The sequence below is a fragment of the Lissotriton vulgaris genome, chromosome 6 (assembly GCF_964263255.1).
Source record: "Lissotriton vulgaris chromosome 6, aLisVul1.2, whole genome shotgun sequence".
Taxonomy (NCBI): Eukaryota; Metazoa; Chordata; class Amphibia; order Caudata; family Salamandridae; genus Lissotriton; species Lissotriton vulgaris.
In genome coordinates this window covers 1,386,175,100-1,386,197,335 of record NC_141694.1, presented here as the reverse complement: position 1 = coordinate 1,386,197,335, position 22,236 = coordinate 1,386,175,100, and positions in this window count along the sequence as shown.

The window sequence follows — 22,236 nt, the reverse complement described above, 5'->3', positions numbered from 1 at the left end:
CAAAAAAAATTATATCCAAAGTAGAGCGTATCTACGATTCTTTAAACCCCTCTACATCCTATGATACACCTTCTATTGAGCCAGTTTTGACTCCTGGTCATTCACCCTTTGCAATGGCTAAACTTACAAATTGGTCACTCTTTGATGATGCCTCCTTTTCTTCTTGCCTGAATAGCATCAAATCTGGCTCCCCACGGGATCCGATACCGCACAAAATTTTAAAATTGCTTGAACCTGGCACTCGTCGTGTGTTAATGCACCTCCTTAACGCCTCACTATCAGAGTCACATGTCCCACAGGAGTGGAAGCATGCAATGATCATTCCCTTACTGAAAAAGGCTGGAGCCGATGTTGCCAACTTGTCGAATTTCAGACCTATTTCATTGCTGCCCATTCTATCAAAAATTTTGGAAAGGCATATCAACAATTAATTAACCAATCTTGTGGAGAGCTCGGGATTTCTGCATCCATCCCAGTCAGGCTTTAGAGCGCACCATTCGACCGAAACCACACTCTTAGGAGTCACCGTGAGTCTGCGACACAGTGTCGACTGCGGAGAAACATCCGCCTTCATTCTTCACGACCTGAGCGCCGCGTTCAACACTGTGTCTCACTCCATTCTTCTTGCGACTCTTCGGTCCCTGGGTGTAGAGGGTGCTGCTCTAGCTTGGATAGCCTCCTTTTTTGGAGACCGCACTTTTCAGGTTTTCTCTGCATCTGCCTCCTCTATAATTTGTCCATAGGACCATGGCGTTCCCCAAGGGTCGATACTCAGCCCCTTATTATTTATTATCTATATAAGACCTTTGGCTCCTATTGTGGAGAAAGCCGGCCTTAGTTTGTACTCTTACGCCGATGATACACAAATCATTTTTTCTCTTTCCAATGAAAAAAGTAATGACACCTCGACTTTGAAGGAAGGTTTGATTTGTGTCTCTAAGTGAATGGAGAGTAATTTCCTGAAACTTAACGGCGACAAGACCGAGGTTGTTATACTAGGCAGGGATAAGGACCTCTGGGGCCCCCACCATTGCCCCAAGGACATGGGACCTACCCGCAGCCTACAACTGTAGTACGCTATCTCGGGTTTCTCATTGATGAGAACCTTACAATGAGAGAGCAGGCTGTGAAAGTGGCCTCTATTTGTTTTGCCACCCTGAGATGGCTTCAAAAAATCCTGTGGATGTTGCCCCCTTCGACTCAAAGAACGGTTGTCCAGGCGTTGGTTGTTTCCCGCCTGGACTACGGCAACGTTCTATATCTTGGAGCCGATCTGACAACCATAAAAAAACTTCAGGTTCTTCAGAACGCTGCCGCTAGGCTGCTCCGCAACGACCCCAGGAGAACATCTGCCTCTCTAGCACTCCGCGACCTTCACTGGCTCAAAATTCCAAATAGAATTAAATTTAAAGCCCTCTGTCATGTTTTTAAAATTAAACAAGGCTCAGCTCCCAAATACCTTCAGGGCCTTATCCACGCTTATAAGCCAAACCGACCTCTGAGATCATCAGAGAATAGTAATTTTTGCGTTCCCAGATTTAGGCTAGCCAAAATGGGAGGCCGCTCCTTTGCCCACTTGGGCCCCAAATTTTGGAATACTCTTCCTGTGACCCTAAAGACAGAAACAAATCTTTTTCGCTTCCGCAAGGGACTTAAAACTTGGCTCTTTCAACAGTAATTTGTAGCCTCTCCTTAGTAAAATCAGCATACAAGTTGTTCTTCTTCAGTCTATCCCTGAGCGGCAGGATACCCACTGCGGGTAGCTGTGTGCATTTTAAGATTAAATAAATAAAAAAATATTCAATATTTTTTATATTAGAATTTGCCTCTCAGAGAAATTCTAGTAAATCATCCCAAGCCAAGCGTACTCAGCACAGCTTAGGGTAAGGAACCATGTTGGAGTTCCTAAGTTCTGTAGCATACATTTCAGTTCTCCATGATGACAGTACCAATATTCATTAGTCCCACGCTGACATGCCATCAAATTAATGAGCTGAGATTCTAGATGATCCTCTCTCTGGTGCACTTTATCCATAAAATCTTTTGCAGGTACATTTAGCAAAAGTCTTCCAGTTTTTAGAATATGATTGACTGCATATGAAAGTCCAGACAAGTCACTTTCAAACAAAAGATGAAATATATAAGGGATACTTTGTCCAAATCTTGGATATTCTGCAAATAATCTTGTTGTCCGATAGTTAGATGCTGGAACCTGCATGGTCCTCCTTTTCCAGTTGGGAACAACTGTGGAAAACAAAGAGCTTCCAAGCTCTCTTCCCATACACTCATGGGAGTTCCTTTTGCTTTTTTCATTTGGAACAAATTAATAGTGTGCCCCATCACTTCTTTTGAATCAAGTGGATGCACACTGTAATGGTCGTAGATTTCTTCACATCTTAACATATCACTTTTTCAATTTGTCCACTTGACATTTCAGTATCTTCTGCTAAAACTATTTCTTCTTCTCCTATATAAACATTCTTATAGTATGTATTGTTTTTTATCAAATACAATGTTGTCTTTTGCACTTTCCTAACATCCACTAACTCCTGCCAAATTTTCTTATTCTTAGTCGGCATACCATTAACAAGAATAACTAGTGGTTCACTTTCTACACTCTCTACACCAATAGTTTCAATATTTTTCTTTAAACCTATCAGTAAATACACATCTCTTCCTTTTAATCCTCTTTGTAAATCTGAAGGAGGCAATGTACCTGTTGTAGGCTCCATACGAAGAATAGCCTGAAACGGATGCACACATTGAATGAGAATAGACTCATAGGTGTTTAAATCTATCAGTTCTGGAGGAATAGCAACCAACTCTAGATTATTATGAACAGCTCTAGCGGGCATTTTATTCTCATCTAATTTGTTATAACAATATTTACAAATACGCTGCTCAGAACTCAAATCAAAACAATTCTCTACCAACAAATAAGTTGCAAATTCTTTCCATTTATCATTATTTTCTTTTTCACTTTTTAAATACAGATCAACACTGATTTTTGTAGTGAGTTCGGCGACAACAAATACAAGAAAAAGGTGGCCTTTCTCCTGAAATCCCCTTAAACTTTGTAATTTCATTTTCTAAATTTTTTGTACAACTTTATTCAACATTCTCTACAACATTTTCGTCTATTAATGTCTGAGTTTCTTTACTCTCTTCTTCAGGACAAAAGTAACAAAACTCAATATCATCAATAACCTTTTTTACATCTGATACTGACCCACGCAAAAGAGCACTGTTCAACTCATTTTACTTCAGTGCTGGACTTTTTGCATAATACAATCTTCTCACTAACTTCCGCATTTGAGTATGATGTACTGCCAGCATCCTGAAACGGTGAAAAACACTTTGACATACTTTCCCAGAAAGACAAGGCAGAGAATGACCATGCAAATCAGTATGTTTTCTCAGTCTGCAATGGTCTGGTCCTTGCAACACCTTCATCTTTTGTTTAACGCTTTTTTTACAATATGCTTGTAAGAAATGTTGAAATTTATCAATAGATTCTTGTTGTGCATTACAAATACTACTACAATCCCAAGTGTACACTGGGGCTTTAGGACGTCTGCCTAGAACTTCATCAGCTATCACTTCTTCTGCATTTCTAGTACCCATTTGCTCTTTCTCAATTGGACAACCATTTTTAACCTCATAAGCTCGACCACTGGATGCGATAATATCTTCAAACTGAAACTGTATAATTTCATACTTAGAGTCTTCTTGTGAGAAATCTCTGCTCACATTTCTTTCAATTCCATCTTTTCTGATTTTGTAATATAGGACATTACATATTGAGCAACAGCAATGGATTTGTCCGCAACATATTGAATATCCATGTTAGCATTCCACATAGATAAAATAATTGGGTTGTAGTCATTTATGTATTTTGACTCTTCATTTCTTCTTAAGTTGTAGGTATTTTCTGGAGACTTTCTTGTGATAGTATGTCGCAAAGATGATATAAAACTGTTCACTCTTCCTTTGGATATTACAGGACGTGGAAATCCAAAATTACGTTTGGTGTAGAACTTGTCCTTAGATTTGTACTTTCGTCTGCAGTATTTTCCACATCGGTGGCTCTGGAATCGTAACACTTGTGCTCTTAAGTTGTTTTCTTCTGTGCTTTTGGGTACAGCACATGTTGTATATTGTTCAATAAAACTCAATAACGCATCTGTTCCAAATTTGGGAGCATCCTTAATCCATAACAGCATATGTATATGAGGAGCACCTCTTGCTTGATACTCCTTTCTCCAAAGGAAATCCACAACTTCTCCAAGAGGAGGATTTTTTTTATTGCAGATAAAATACATCATAGCCTCAAATCTATGATTGAAATACCTGCATACATTAACAGGATCCAAAGAGCACAATTCTCCATGTGTCTGGTATTCAATGCTTTCCCCGTGCCTGGATTTGAGGCTGGATATTTTAAACTTGCTACATGCTCCCAGTTCACTCTATCAGGTCTCCTGATTTACAGCCCTCCTGGAAATATGAACGAATGGACGATGTCTTTCACTGACATCATTGCTCCCCTATCCCTGAAGGCGGCCAATTTCACTATTCTTGGCGACCTGAATCTTCATCTGGAAGATAATCAATGTAATGCGAGCAAACAGTTCTTATCCGAATTAGAAGCTTTTAATATTGTGTTATGCAACTCCGGACCAACACACTCCGCTGGACATTTATTAGACCCTATTCTTTCTAACCTTCGATTTGAATGTTCTTATCCGGACCGCCCCCTGGAATGGTCAGATCACTATGCTGTACATTTTGCTCTATCTCTGACTAAAACCCCGACTAGAGACAATGGCAGTAAGGACGTGTTCATACGTCAGTGGAACAAACTTGATATAATCAATTTCAATACTCGCTTAATGGACACACTTCCTAATACCGACACGTCCATACCTGTGTTAAATACTGCAGTATCCAAATGGCTGAGCTCTGCTATTGATGACGTGCTCCCTCTAACACCTAAGAATTTCACATCCCATCGACCTCCTGCACCCTGGTTTTCTGAAGACCTAAAGTGCATGAAATCCCATTGTAAGGTCTTGGAAAGGAAATGGAGACGCTTCTACTACGCTCCTCGAAAAGTAGCCTATAAAGAAGCCCTTAGAGACTATCACCACCAATGCAAAATGTCTAGAGCCGCCTATGTTTCCAACACAGTTACTAATGCCCAAAACTGTCCACGCACCCTATTTTCTGTTGTGAAAAAATTAACAGGAGAAGATGTGGTACCAGCCCCCCTGCCTTAGACGAGACCCAATGCAATTCTATTGCAAAAAAAATTATATCCAAAGTAGAGCGTATCTACGATTCTTTAAACCCCTCTACATCCTATGATACACCTTCTATTGAGCCAGTTTTGACTCCTGGTCATTCACCCTTTGCAATGGCTAAACTTACAAATTGGTCACTCTTTGATGATGCCTCCTTTTCTTCTTGCCTGAATAGCATCAAATCTGGCTCCCCACGGGATCCGATACCGCACAAAATTTTAAAATTGCTTGAACCTGGCACTCGTCGTGTGTTAATGCACCTCCTTAACGCCTCACTATCAGAGTCACATGTCCCACAGGAGTGGAAGCATGCAATGATCATTCCCTTACTGAAAAAGGCTGGAGCCGATGTTGCCAACTTGTCGAATTTCAGACCTATTTCATTGCTGCCCATTCTATCAAAAATTTTGGAAAGGCATATCAACAATTAATTAACCAATCTTGTGGAGAGCTCGGGATTTCTGCATCCATCCCAGTCAGGCTTTAGAGCGCACCATTCGACCGAAACCACACTCTTAGGAGTCACCGAGAGTCTGCGACACAGTGTCGACTGCGGAGAAACATCCGCCTTCATTCTTCACGACCTGAGCGCCGCGTTCAACACTGTGTCTCACTCCATTCTTCTTGCGACTCTTCGGTCCCTGGGTGTAGAGGGTGCTGCTCTAGCTTGGATAGCCTCCTTTTTTGGAGACCGCACTTTTCAGGTTTTCTCTGCATCTGCCTCCTCTATAATTTGTCCATAGGACCATGGGTCGATACTCAGCCCCTTATTATTTATTATCTATATAAGACCTTTGGCTCCTATTGTGGAGAAAGCCGGCCTTAGTTTGTACTCTTACGCCGATGATACACAAATCATTTTTTCTCTTTCCAATGAAAAAAGTAATGACACCTCGACTTTGAAGGAAGGTTTGATTTGTGTCTCTAAGTGAATGGAGAGTAATTTCCTGAAACTTAACGGCGACAAGACCGAGGTTGTGATACTAGGCAGGGATAAGGACCTCTGGGGCCCCCACCATTGCCCCAAGGACATGGGACCTACCCGCAGCCTACAACTGTAGTACGCTATCTCGGGTTTCTCATTGATGAGAACCTTACAATGAGAGAGCAGGCTGTGAAAGTGGCCTCTATTTGTTTTGCCACCCTGAGATGGCTTCAAAAAATCCTGTGGATGTTGCCCCCTTCGACTCAAAGAACGGTTGTCCAGGCGTTGGTTGTTTCCCGCCTGGACTACGGCAACGTTCTATATCTTGGAGCCGATCTGACAACCATAAAAAAACTTCAGGTTCTTCAGAACGCTGCCGCTAGGCTGCTCCGCAACGTCCCCAGGAGAACATCTGCCTCTCTAGCACTCCGCGACCTTCACTGGCTCAAAATTCCAAATAGAATTAAATTTAAAGCCCTCTGTCATGTTTTTAAAATTAAACAAGGCTCAGCTCCCAAATACCTTCAGGGCCTTATCCACGCTTATAAGCCAAACCGACCTCTGAGATCATCAGAGAATGGTAATTTTTGCGTTCCCAGATTTAGGCTAGCCAAAATGGGAGGCCGCTCCTTTGCCCACTTGGGCCCCAAATTTTGGAATACTCTTCCTGTGACCCTAAAGACAGAAACAAATCTTTTTCGCTTCCACAAGGGACTTAAAACTTGGCTCTTTCAACAGTAATTTGTAGCCTCTCCTTAGTAAAATCAGCATACAAGTTGTTCTTCTTCAGTCTATCCCTGAGCGCCAGGATACCCACTGCGGGTAGCTGTGTGCATTTTAAGATTAAATAAATAAAAAAATATTCAATATTTTTTATATTAGAATTTGCCTCTCAGAGAAATTCTAGTAAATCATCCCAAGCCAAGCGTACTCAGCACAGCTTAGGGTAAGGAACCATGTTGGAGTTCCTAAGTTCTGTAGCATACATTTCAGTTCTCCATGATGACAGTACCAATATTCATTAGTCCCACGCTGACATGCCATCAAATTAATGAGCTGAGATTCTAGATGATCCTCTCTCTGGTGCACTTTATCCATAAAATCTTTTGCAGGTACATTTAGCAAAAGTCTTCCAGTTTTTAGAATATGATTGACTGCATATGAAAGTCCAGACAAGTCACTTTCAAACAAAAGATGAAATATATAAGGGATACTTTGTCCAAATCTTGGATATTCTGCAAATAATCTTGTTGTCCGATAGTTAGATGCTGGAACCTGCATGGTCCTCCTTTTCCAGTTGGGAACAACTGTGGAAAACAAAGAGCTTCCAAGCTCTCTTCCCATACACTCATGGGAGTTCCTTTTGCTTTTTTCATTTGGAACAAATTAATAGTGTGCCCCATCACTTCTTTTGAATCAAGTGGATGCACACTGTAATGGTCGTAGATTTCTTCACATCTTAACATATCACTTTTTCAATTTGTCCACTTGACATTTCAGTATCTTCTGCTAAAACTATTTCTTCTTCTCCTATATAAACATTCTTATAGTATGTATTGTTTTTTATCAAATACAATGTTGTCTTTTGCACTTTCCTAACATCCACTAACTCCTGCCAAATTTTCTTATTCTTAGTCGGCATACCATTAACAATAACTAGTGGTTCACTTTCTACACTCTCTACACCAATAGTTTCAATATTTTTCTTTAAACCTATCAGTAAATACACATCTCTTCCTTTTAATCCTCTTTGTAAATCTGAAGGAGGCAATGTACCTGTTGTAGGCTCCATACGAAGAATAGCCTGAAACGGATGCACACATTGAATGAGAATAGACTCATAGGTGTTTAAATCTATCAGTTCTGGAGGAATAGCAACCAACTCTAGATTATTATGAACAGCTCTAGCGGGCATTTTATTCTCATCTAATTTGTTATAACAATATTTACAAATACGCTGCTCAGAACTCAAATCAAAACAATTCTCTACCAACAAATAAGTTGCAAATTCTTTCCATTTATCATTATTTTCTTTTTCACTTTTTAAATACAGATCAACACTGATTTTTGTAGTGAGTTCGGCGACAACAAATACAAGAAAAAGGTGGCCTTTCTCCTGAAATCCCCTTAAACTTTGTAATTTCATTTTCTAAATTTTTTGTACAACTTTATTCAACATTCTCTACAACATTTTCGTCTATTAATGTCTGAGTTTCTTTACTCTCTTCTTCAGGAAAAAAGTAACAAAACTCAATATCATCAATAACCTTTTTTACATCTGATACTGACCCACGCAAAAGAGCACTGTTCAACTCATTTTACTTCAGTGCTGGACTTTTTGCATAATACAATCTTCTCACTAACTTCCGCATTTGAGTATGATGTACTGCCAGCATCCTGAAACGGTGAAAAACACTTTGACATACTTTCCCAGAAAGACAAGGCAGAGAATGACCATGCAAATCAGTATGTTTTCTCAGTCTGCAATGGTCTGGTCCTTGCAACACCTTCATCTTTTGTTTAACGCTTTTTTTACAATATGCTTGTAAGAAATTTTGAAATTTATCAATAGATTCTTGTTGTGCATTACAAATACTACTACAATCCCAAGTGTACACTGGGGCTTTAGGACGTCTGCCTAGAACTTCATCGGCTATCACTTCTTCTGCATTTCTAGTACCCATTTGCTCTTTCTCAATTGGACAACCATTTTTAACCTCATAAGCTCGACCACTGGATGCGATAATATCTTCAAACTGAAACTGTATAATTTCATACTTAGAGTCTTCTTGTGAGAAATCTCTGCTCACATTTCTTTCAATTCCATCTTTTCTGATTTTGTAATATAGGACATTACATATTGAGCAACAGCAATGGATTTGTCCGCAACATATTGAATATCCATGTTAGCATTCCACATAGATAAAATAATTGGGTTGTAGTCATTTATGTATTTTGACTCTTCATTTCTTCTTAAGTTGTAGGTATTTTCTGGAGACTTTCTTGTGATAGTATGTTGCAAAGATGATATAAAACTGTTCACTCTTCCTTTGGATATTACAGGACGTGGAAATCCAAAATTACATTTGGTGTAGAACTTGTCCTTAGATTTGTACTTTCGTCTGCAGTATTTTCCACATCGGTGGCTCTGGAATCGTAACACTTGTGCTCTTAAGTTGTTTTCTTCTGTGCTTTTGGGTACAGCACATGTTGTATATTGTTCAATAAAACTCAATAACGCATCTGTTCCAAATTTGGGAGCATCCTTAATCCATAACAGCATATGTATATGAGGAGCACCTCTTGCTTGATACTCCTTTCTCCAAAGGAAATCCACAACTTCTCCAAGAGGAGGATTTTTTTTATTGCAGATAAAATACATCATAGCCTCAAATCTATGATTGAAATACCTGCATACATTAACAGGATCCAAAGAGCACAATTCTCCATGTGTCTGGTATTCAATGCTTTCCCCGTGCCTGGATTTGAGGCTGGATATTTTAAACTTGCTACATGCTCCCAGTTCACTCTATCAGGTCTCCTGATTTACAGCCCTCCTGGAAATATGAACGAATGGACGATGTCTTTCACTGACATCATTGCTCCCCTATCCCTGAAGGCGGCCAATTTCACTATTCTTGGCGACCTGAATCTTCATCTGGAAGATAATCAATGTAATGCGAGCAAACAGTTCTTATCCGAATTAGAAGCTTTTAATATTGTGTTATGCAACTCCGGACCAACACACTCCGCTGGACATTTATTAGACCCTATTCTTTCTAACCTTCGATTTGAATGTTCTTATCCGGACCGCCCCCTGGAATGGTCAGATCACTATGCTGTACATTTTGCTCTATCTCTGACTAAAACCCCGACTAGAGACAATGGCAGTAAGGACGTGTTCATACGTCAGTGGAACAAACTTGATATAATCAATTTCAATACTCGCTTAATGGACACACTTCCTAATACCGACACGTCCATACCTGTGTTAAATACTGCAGTATCCAAATGGCTGAGCTCTGCTATTGATGACGTGCTCCCTCTAACACCTAAGAATTTCACATCCCATCGACCTCCTGCACCCTGGTTTTCTGAAGACCTAAAGTGCATGAAATCCCATTGTAAGGTCTTGGAAAGGAAATGGAGACGCTTCTACTACGCTCCTCGAAAAGTAGCCTATAAAGAAGCCCTTAGAGACTATCACCACCAATGCAAAATGTCTAGAGCCGCCTATGTTTCCAACACAGTTACTAATGCCCAAAACTGTCCACGCACCCTATTTTCTGTTGTGAAAAAATTAACAGGAGAAGATGTGGTACCAGCCCCCCTGCCTTAGACGAGACCCAATGCAATTCTATTGCAAAAAAAATTATATCCAAAGTAGAGCGTATCTACGATTCTTTAAACCCCTCTACATCCTATGATACACCTTCTATTGAGCCAGTTTTGACTCCTGGTCATTCACCCTTTGCAATGGCTAAACTTACAAATTGGTCACTCTTTGATGATGCCTCCTTTTCTTCTTGCCTGAATAGCATCAAATCTGGCTCCCCACGGGATCCGATACCGCACAAAATTTTAAAATTGCTTGAACCTGGCACTCGTCGTGTGTTAATGCACCTCCTTAACGCCTCACTATCAGAGTCACATGTCCCACAGGAGTGGAAGCATGCAATGATCATTCCCTTACTGAAAAAGGCTGGAGCCGATGTTGCCAACTTGTCGAATTTCAGACCTATTTCATTGCTGCCCATTCTATCAAAAATTTTGGAAAGGCATATCAACAATTAATTAACCAATCTTGTGGAGAGCTCGGGATTTCTGCATCCATCCCAGTCAGGCTTTAGAGCGCACCATTCGACCGAAACCACACTCTTAGGAGTCACCGAGAGTCTGCGACACAGTGTCGACTGCGGAGAAACATCCGCCTTCATTCTTCACGACCTGAGCGCCGCGTTCAACACTGTGTCTCACTCCATTCATCTTGCGACTCTTCGGTCCCTGGGTGTAGAGGATGCTGCTCTAGCTTGGATAGCCTCCTTTTTTGGAGACCGCACTTTTCAGGTTTTCTCTGCATCTGCCTCCTCTATAATTTGTCCATAGGACCATGGGTCGATACTCAGCCCCTTATTATTTATTATCTATATAAGACCTTTGGCTCCTATTGTGGAGAAAGCCGGCCTTAGTTTGTACTCTTACGCCGATGATACACAAATCATTTTTTCTCTTTCCAATGAAAAAAGTAATGACACCTCGACTTTGAAGGAAGGTTTGATTTGTGTCTCTAAGTGAATGGAGAGTAATTTCCTGAAACTTAACGGCGACAAGACCGAGGTTGTGATACTAGGCAGGGATAAGGACCTCTGGGGCCCCCACCATTGCCCCAAGGACATGGGACCTACCCGCAGCCTACAACTGTAGTACGCTATCTCGGGTTTCTCATTGATGAGAACCTTACAATGAGAGAGCAGGCTGTGAAAGTGGCCTCTATTTGTTTTGCCACCCTGAGATGGCTTCAAAAAATCCTGTGGATGTTGCCCCCTTCGACTCAAAGAACGGTTGTCCAGGCGTTGGTTGTTTCCCGCCTGGACTACGGCAACGTTCTATATCTTGGAGCCGATCTGACAACCATAAAAAAACTTCAGGTTCTTCAGAACGCTGCCGCTAGGCTGCTCCGCAACGTCCCCAGGAGAACATCTGCCTCTCTAGCACTCCGCGACCTTCACTGGCTCAAAATTCCAAATAGAATTAAATTTAAAGCCCTCTGTCATGTTTTTAAAATTAAACAAGGCTCAGCTCCCAAATACCTTCAGGGCCTTATCCACGCTTATAAGCCAAACCGACCTCTGAGATCATCAGAGAATGGTAATTTTTGCGTTCCCAGATTTAGGCTAGCCAAAATGGGAGGCCGCTCCTTTGCCCACTTGGGCCCCAAATTTTGGAATACTCTTCCTGTGACCCTAAAGACAGAAACAAATCTTTTTCGCTTCCGCAAGGGACTTAAAACTTGGCTCTTTCAACAGTAATTTGTAGCCTCTCCTTAGTAAAATCAGCATACAAGTTGTTCTTCTTCAGTCTATCCCTGAGCGCCAGGATACCCACTGCGGGTAGCTGTGTGCATTTTAAGATTAAATAAATAAAAAAATATTCAATATTTTTTATATTAGAATTTGCCTCTCAGAGAAATTCTAGTAAATCATCCCAAGCCAAGCGTACTCAGCACAGCTTAGGGTAAGGAACCATGTTGGAGTTCCTAAGTTCTGTAGCATACATTTCAGTTCTCCATGATGACAGTACCAATATTCATTAGTCCCACGCTGACATGCCATCAAATTAATGAGCTGAGATTCTAGATGATCCTCTCTCTGGTGCACTTTATCCATAAAATCTTTTGCAGGTACATTTAGCAAAAGTCTTCCAGTTTTTAGAATATGATTGACTGCATATGAAAGTCCAGACAAGTCACTTTCAAACAAAAGATGAAATATATAAGGGATACTTTGTCCAAATCTTGGATATTCTGCAAATAATCTTGTTGTCCGATAGTTAGATGCTGGAACCTGCATGGTCCTCCTTTTCCAGTTGGGAACAACTGTGGAAAACAAAGAGCTTCCAAGCTCTCTTCCCATACACTCATGGGAGTTCCTTTTGCTTTTTTCATTTGGAACAAATTAATAGTGTGCCCCATCACTTCTTTTGAATCAAGTGGATGCACACTGTAATGGTCGTAGATTTCTTCACATCTTAACATATCACTTTTTCAATTTGTCCACTTGACATTTCAGTATCTTCTGCTAAAACTATTTCTTCTTCTCCTATATAAACATTCTTATAGTATGTATTGTTTTTTATCAAATACAATGTTGTCTTTTGCACTTTCCTAACATCCACTAACTCCTGCCAAATTTTCTTATTCTTAGTCGGCATACCATTAACAATAACTAGTGGTTCACTTTCTACACTCTCTACACCAATAGTTTCAATATTTTTCTTTAAACCTATCAGTAAATACACATCTCTTCCTTTTAATCCTCTTTGTAAATCTGAAGGAGGCAATGTACCTGTTGTAGGCTCCATACGAAGAATAGCCTGAAACGGATGCACACATTGAATGAGAATAGACTCATAGGTGTTTAAATCTATCAGTTCTGGAGGAATAGCAACCAACTCTAGATTATTATGAACAGCTCTAGCGGGCATTTTATTCTCATCTAATTTGTTATAACAATATTTACAAATACGCTGCTCAGAACTCAAATCAAAACAATTCTCTACCAACAAATAAGTTGCAAATTCTTTCCATTTATCATTATTTTCTTTTTCACTTTTTAAATACAGATCAACACTGATTTTTGTAGTGAGTTCGGCGACAACAAATACAAGAAAAAGGTGGCCTTTCTCCTGAAATCCCCTTAAACTTTGTAATTTCATTTTCTAAATTTTTTGTACAACTTTATTCAACATTCTCTACAACATTTTCGTCTATTAATGTCTGAGTTTCTTTACTCTCTTCTTCAGGACAAAAGTAACAAAACTCAATATCATCAATAACCTTTTTTACATCTGATACTGACCCACGCAAAAGAGCACTGTTCAACTCATTTTACTTTAGTGCTGGACTTTTTGCATAATACAATCTTCTCACTAACTTCCGCATTTGAGTATGATGTACTGCCAGCATCCTGAAACGGTGAAAAACACTTTGACATACTTTCCCAGAAAGACAAGGCAGAGAATGACCATGCAAATCAGTATGTTTTCTCAGTCTGCAATGGTCTGGTCCTTGCAACACCTTCATCTTTTGTTTAACGCTTTTTTTACAATATGCTTGTAAGAAATTTTGAAATTTATCAATAGATTCTTGTTGTGCATTACAAATACTACTACAATCCCAAGTGTACACTGGGGCTTTAGGACGTCTGCCTAGAACTTCATCAGCTATCACTTCTTCTGCATTTCTAGTACCCATTTGCTCTTTCTCAATTGGACAACCATTTTTAACCTCATAAGCTCGACCACTGGATGCGATAATATCTTCAAACTGAAACTGTATAATTTCATACTTAGAGTCTTCTTGTGAGAAATCTCTGCTCACATTTCTTTCAATTCCATCTTTTCTGATTTTGTAATATAGGACATTACATATTGAGCAACAGCAATGGATTTGTCCGCAACATATTGAATATCCATGTTAGCATTCCACATAGATAAAATAATTGGGTTGTAGTCATTTATGTATTTTGACTCTTCATTTCTTCTTAAGTTGTAGGTATTTTCTGGAGACTTTCTTGTGATAGTATGTCGCAAAGATGATATAAAACTGTTCACTCTTCCTTTGGATATTACAGGACGTGGAAATCCAAAATTACATTTGGTGTAGAACTTGTCCTTAGATTTGTACTTTCGTCTGCAGTATTTTCCACATCGGTGGCTCTGGAATCGTAACACTTGTGCTCTTAAGTTGTTTTCTTCTGTGCTTTTGGGTACAGCACATGTTGTATATTGTTCAATAAAACTCAATAACGCATCTGTTCCAAATTTGGGAGCATCCTTAATCCATAACAGCATATGTATATGAGGAGCACCTCTTGCTTGATACTCCTTTCTCCAAAGGAAATCCACAACTTCTCCAAGAGGAGGATTTTTTTTATTGCAGATAAAATACATCATAGCCTCAAATCTATGATTGAAATACCTGCATACATTAACAGGATCCAAAGAGCACAATTCTCCATGTGTCTGGTATTCAATGCTTTCCCCGTGCCTGGATTTGAGGCTGGATATTTTAAACTTGCTACATGCTCCCAGTTCACTCTATCAGGTCTCCTGATTTACAGCCCTCCTGGAAATATGAACGAATGGACGATGTCTGTCACTGACATCATTGCTCCCCTATCCCTGAAGGCGGCCAATTTCACTATTCTTGGCGACCTGAATCTTCATCTGGAAGATAATCAATGTAATGCGAGCAAACAGTTCTTATCCGAATTAGAAGCTTTTAATATTGTGTTATGCAACTCCGGACCAACACACTCCGCTGGACATTTATTAGACCCTATTCTTTCTAACCTTCGATTTGAATGTTCTTATCCGGACCGCCCCCTGGAATGGTCAGATCACTATGCTGTACATTTTGCTCTATCTCTGACTAAAACCCCGACTAGAGACAATGGCAGTAAGGACGTGTTCATACGTCAGTGGAACAAACTTGATATAATCAATTTCAATACTCGCTTAATGGACACACTTCCTAATACCGACACGTCCATACCTGTGTTAAATACTGCAGTATCCAAATGGCTGAGCTCTGCTATTGATGACGTGCTCCCTCTAACACCTAAGAATTTCACATCCCATCGACCTCCTGCACCCTGGTTTTCTGAAGACCTAAAGTGCATGAAATCCCATTGTAAGGTCTTGGAAAGGAAATGGAGACGCTTCTACTACGCTCCTCGAAAAGTAGCCTATAAAGAAGCCCTTAGAGACTATCACCACCAATGCAAAATGTCTAGAGCCGCCTATGTTTCCAACACAGTTACTAATGCCCAAAACTGTCCACGCACCCTATTTTCTGTTGTGAAAAAATTAACAGGAGAAGATGTGGTACCAGCCCCCCTGCCTTAGACGAGACCCAATGCAATTCTATTGCAAAAAAAATTATATCCAAAGTAGAGCGTATCTACGATTCTTTAAACCCCTCTACATCCTATGATACACCTTCTATTGAGCCAGTTTTGACTCCTGGTCATTCACCCTTTGCAATGGCTAAACTTACAAATTGGTCACTCTTTGATGATGCCTCCTTTTCTTCTTGCCTGAATAGCATCAAATCTGGCTCCCCACGGGATCCGATACCGCACAAAATTTTAAAATTGCTTGAACCTGGCACTCGTCGTGTGTTAATGCACCTCCTTAACGCCTCACTATCAGAGTCACATGTCCCACAGGAGTGGAAGCATGCAATGATCATTCCCTTACTGAAAAAGGCTGGAGCCGATGTTGCCAACTTGTCGAATTTCAGACCTATTTCATTGCTGCCCATTCTATCAAAAATTTTGGAAAGGCATATCAACAATTAATTAACCAATCTTGTGGAGAGCTCGGGATTTCTGCATCCATCCCAGTCAGGCTTTAGAGCGCACCATTCGACCGAAACCACACTCTTAGGAGTCACCGAGAGTCTGCGACACAGTGTCGACTGCGGAGAAACATCCGCCTTCATTCTTCACGACCTGAGCGCCGCGTTCAACACTGTGTCTCACTCCATTCTTCTTGCGACTCTTCGGTCCCTGGGTGTAGAGGGTGCTGCTCTAGCTTGGATAGCCTCCTTTTTTGGAGACCGCACTTTTCAGGTTTTCTCTGCATCTGCCTCCTCTATAATTTGTCCATAGGACCATGGCGTTCCCCAAGGGTCGATACTCAGCCCCTTATTATTTATTATCTATATAAGACCTTTGGCTCCTATTGTGGAGAAAGCCGGCCTTAGTTTGTACTCTTACGCCGATGATACACAAATCATTTTTTCTCTTTCCAATGAAAAAAGTAATGACACCTCGACTTTGAAGGAAGGTTTGATTTGTGTCTCTAAGTGAATGGAGAGTAATTTCCTGAAACTTAACGGCGACAAGACCGAGGTTGTGATACTAGGCAGGGATAAGGACCTCTGGGGCCCCCACCATTGCCCCAAGGACATGGGACCTACCCGCAGCCTACAACTGTAGTACGCTATCTCGGGTTTCTCATTGATGAGAACCTTACAATGAGAGAGCAGGCTGTGAAAGTGGCCTCTATTTGTTTTGCCACCCTGAGATGGCTTCAAAAAATCCTGTGGATGTTGCCCCCTTCGACTCAAAGAACGGTTGTCCAGGCGTTGGTTGTTTCCCGCCTGGACTACGGCAACGTTCTATATCTTGGAGCCGATCTGACAACCATAAAAAAACTTCAGGTTCTTCAGAACGCTGCCGCTAGGCTGCTCCGCAACGTCCCCAGGAGAACATCTGCCTCTCTAGCACTCCGCGACCTTCACTGGCTCAAAATTCCAAATAGAATTAAATTTAAAGCCCTCTGTCATGTTTTTAAAATTAAACAAGGCTCAGCTCCCAAATACCTTCAGGGCCTTATCCACGCTTATAAGCCAAACCGACCTCTGAGATCATCAGAGAATGGTAATTTTTGCGTTCCCAGATTTAGGCTAGCCAAAATGGGAGGCCGCTCCTTTGCCCACTTGGGCCCCAAATTTTGGAATACTCTTCCTGTGACCCTAAAGACAGAAACAAATCTTTTTCGCTTCCACAAGGGACTTAAAACTTGGCTCTTTCAACAGTAATTTGTAGCCTCTCCTTAGTAAAATCAGCATACAAGTTGTTCTTCTTCAGTCTATCCCTGAGCGCCAGGATACCCACTGCGGGTAGCTGTGTGCATTTTAAGATTAAATAAATAAAAAAATATTCAATATTTTTTATATTAGAATTTGCTTCTCAGAGAAATTCTAGTAAATCATCCCAAGCCAAGCGTACTCAGCACAGCTTAGGGTAAGGAACCATGTTGGAGTTCCTAAGTTCTGTAGCATACATTTCAGTTCTCCATGATGACAGTACCAATATTCATTAGTCCCACGCTGACATGCCATCAAATTAATGAGCTGAGATTCTAGATGATCCTCTCTCTGGTGCACTTTATCCATAAAATCTTTTGCAGGTACATTTAGCAAAAGTCTTCCAGTTTTTAGAATATGATTGACTGCATATGAAAGTCCAGACAAGTCACTTTCAAACAAAAGATGAAATATATAAGGGATACTTTGTCCAAATCTTGGATATTCTGCAAATAATCTTGTTGTCCGATAGTTAGATGCTGGAACCTGCATGGTCCTCCTTTTCCAGTTGGGAACAACTGTGGAAAACAAAGAGCTTCCAAGCTCTCTTCCCATACACTCATGGGAGTTCCTTTTGCTTTTTTCATTTGGAACAAATTAATAGTGTGCCCCATCACTTCTTTTGAATCAAGTGGATGCACACTGTAATGGTCGTAGATTTCTTCACATCTTAACATATCACTTTTTCAATTTGTCCACTTGACATTTCAGTATCTTCTGCTAAAACTATTTCTTCTTCTCCTATATAAACATTCTTATAGTATGTATTGTTTTTTATCAAATACAATGTTGTCTTTTGCACTTTCCTAACATCCACTAACTCCTGCCAAATTTTCTTATTCTTAGTCGGCATACCATTAACAAGAATAACTAGTGGTTCACTTTCTACACTCTCTACACCAATAGTTTCAATATTTTTCTTTAAACCTATCAGTAAATACACATCTCTTCCTTTTAATCCTCTTTGTAAATCTGAAGGAGGCAATGTACCTGTTGTAGGCTCCATACGAAGAATAGCCTGAAACGGATGCACACATTGAATGAGAATAGACTCATAGGTGTTTAAATCTATCAGTTCTGGAGGAATAGCAACCAACTCTAGATTATTATGAACAGCTCTAGCGGGCATTTTATTCTCATCTAATTTGTTATAACAATATTTACAAATACGCTGCTCAGAACTCAAATCAAAACAATTCTCTACCAACAAATAAGTTGCAAATTCTTTCCATTTATCATTATTTTCTTTTTCACTTTTTAAATACAGATCAACACTGATTTTTGTAGTGAGTTCGGCGACAACAAATACAAGAAAAAGGTGGCCTTTCTCCTGAAATCCCCTTAAACTTTGTAATTTCATTTTCTAAATTTTTTGTACAACTTTATTCAACATTCTCTACAACATTTTCGTCTATTAATGTCTGAGTTTCTTTACTCTCTTCTTCAGGACAAAAGTAACAAAACTCAATATCATCAATAACCTTTTTTACATCTGATACTGACCCACGCAAAAGAGCACTGTTCAACTCATTTTACTTTAGTGCTGGACTTTTTGCATAATACAGTCTTCTCACTAACTTCCGCATTTGAGTATGATGTACTGCCAGCATCCTGAAACGGTGAAAAACACTTTGACATACTTTCCCAGAAAGACAAGGCAGAGAATGACCATGCAAATCAGTATGTTTTCTCACTCTGCAATGGTCTGGTCCTTGCAACACCTTCATCTTTTGTTTAACGCTTTTTTTACAATATGCTTGTAAGAAATTTTGAAATTTATCAATAGATTCTTGTTGTGCATTACAAATACTACTACAATCCCAAGTGTACACTGGGGCTTTAGGACGTCTGCCTAGAACTTCATCAGCTATCACTTCTTCTGCATTTCTAGTACCCATTTGCTCTTTCTCAATTGGACAACCATTTTTAACCTCATAAGCTCGACCACTGGATGCGATATTATCTTCAAACTGAAACTGTATAATTTCATACTTAGAGTCTTCTTGTGAGAAATCTCTGCTCACATTTCTTTCAATTCCATCTTTTCTGATTTTGTAATATAGGACATTACATATTGAGCAACAGCAATGGATTTGTCCGCAACATATTGAATATCCATGTTAGCATTCCACATAGATAAAATAATTGGGTTGTAGCCATTTATGTATTTTGACTCTTCATCTCTTCTTAAGTTGTAGGTATTTTCTGGAGACTTTCTTGTGATAGTATGTCGCAAAGATGATATAAAACTGTTCACTCTTCCTTTGGATATTACAGGACGTGGAAATCCAAAATTACATTTGGTGTAGAACTTGTCCTTAGATTTGTACTTTCGTCTGCAGTATTTTCCACATCGGTGGCTCTGGAATCGTAACACTTGTGCTCTTAAGTTGTTTTCTTCTGTGCTTTTGGGTACAGCACATGTTGTATATTGTTCAATAAAACTCAATAACGCATCTGTTCCAAATTTGGGAGCATCCTTAATCCATAACAGCATATGTATATGAGGAGCACCTCTTGCTTGATACTCCTTTCTCCAAAGGAAATCCACAACTTCTCCAAGAGGAGGATTTTTTTTATTGCAGATAAAATACATCATAGCCTCAAATCTATGATTGAAATACCTGCATACATTAACAGGATCCAAAGAGCACAATTCTCCATGTGTCTGGTATTCAATGCTTTCCCCGTGCCTGGATTTGAGGCTGGATATTTTAAACTTGCTACATGCTCCCAGTTCACTCTATCAGGTCTCCTGATTTACAGCCCTCCTGGAAATATGAACGAATGGACGATGTCTTTCACTGACATCATTGCTCCCCTATCCCTGAAGGCGGCCAATTTCACTATTCTTGGCGACCTGAATCTTCATCTGGAAGATAATCAATGTAATGCGAGCAAACAGTTCTTATCCGAATTAGAAGCTTTTAATATTGTGTTATGCAACTCCGGACCAACACACTCCGCTGGACATTTATTAGACCCTATTCTTTCTAACCTTCGATTTGAATGTTCTTATCCGGACCGCCCCCTGGAATGGTCAGATCACTATGCTGTACATTTTGCTCTATCTCTGACTAAAACCCCGACTAGAGACAATGGCAGTAAGGACGTGTTCATACGTCAGTGGAACAAACTTGATATAATCAATTTCAATACTCGCTTAATGGACACACTTCCTAATACCGACACGTCCATACCTGTGTTAAATACTGCAGTATCCAAATGGCTGAGCTCTGCTATTGATGACGTGCTCCCTCTAACACCTAAGAATTTCACATCCCATCGACCTCCTGCACCCTGGTTTTCTGAAGACCTAAAGTGCATGAAATCCCATTGTAAGGTCTTGGAAAGGAAATGGAGACGCTTCTACTACGCTCCTCGAAAAGTAGCCTATAAAGAAGCCCTTAGAGACTATCACCACCAATGCAAAATGTCTAGAGCCGCCTATGTTTCCAACACAGTTACTAATGCCCAAAACTGTCCACGCACCCTATTTTCTGTTGTGAAAAAATTAACAGGAGAAGATGTGGTACCAGCCCCCCTGCCTTAGACGAGACCCAATGCAATTCTATTGCAAAAAAAATTATATCCAAAGTAGAGCGTATCTACGATTCTTTAAACCCCTCTACATCCTATGATACACCTTCTATTGAGCCAGTTTTGACTCCTGGTCATTCACCCTTTGCAATGGCTAAACTTACAAATTGGTCACTCTTTGATGATGCCTCCTTTTCTTCTTGCCTGAATAGCATCAAATCTGGCTCCCCACGGGATCCGATACCGCACAAAATTTTAAAATTGCTTGAACCTGGCACTCGTCGTGTGTTAATGCACCTCCTTAACGCCTCACTATCAGAGTCACATGTCCCACAGGAGTGGAAGCATGCAATGATCATTCCCTTACTGAAAAAGGCTGGAGCCGATGTTGCCAACTTGTCGAATTTCAGACCTATTTCATTGCTGCCCATTCTATCAAAAATTTTGGAAAGGCATATCAACAATTAATTAACCAATCTTGTGGAGAGCTTGGGATTTCTGCATCCATCCCAGTCAGGCTTTAGAGCGCACCATTCGACCGAAACCACACTCTTAGGAGTCACCGAGAGTCTGCGACACAGTGTCGACTGCGGAGAAACATCCGCCTTCATTCTTCACGACCTGAGCGCCGCGTTCAACACTGTGTCTCACTCCATTCTTCTTGCGACTCTTCGGTCCCTGGGTGTAGAGGGTGCTGCTCTAGCTTGGATAGCCTCCTTTTTTGGAGACCGCACTTTTCAGGTTTTCTCTGCATCTGCCTCCTCTATAATTTGTCCATAGGACCATGGCGTTCCCCAAGGGTCGATACTCAGCCCCTTATTATTTATTATCTATATAAGACCTTTGGCTCCTATTGTGGAGAAAGCCGGCCTTAGTTTGTACTCTTACGCCGATGATACACAAATCATTTTTTCTCTTTCCAATGAAAAAAGTAATGACACCTCGACTTTGAAGGAAGGTTTGATTTGTGTCTCTAAGTGAATGGAGAGTAATTTCCTGAAACTTAACGGCGACAAGACCGAGGTTGTGATACTAGGCAGGGATAAGGACCTCTGGGGCCCCCACCATTGCCCCAAGGACATGGGACCTAC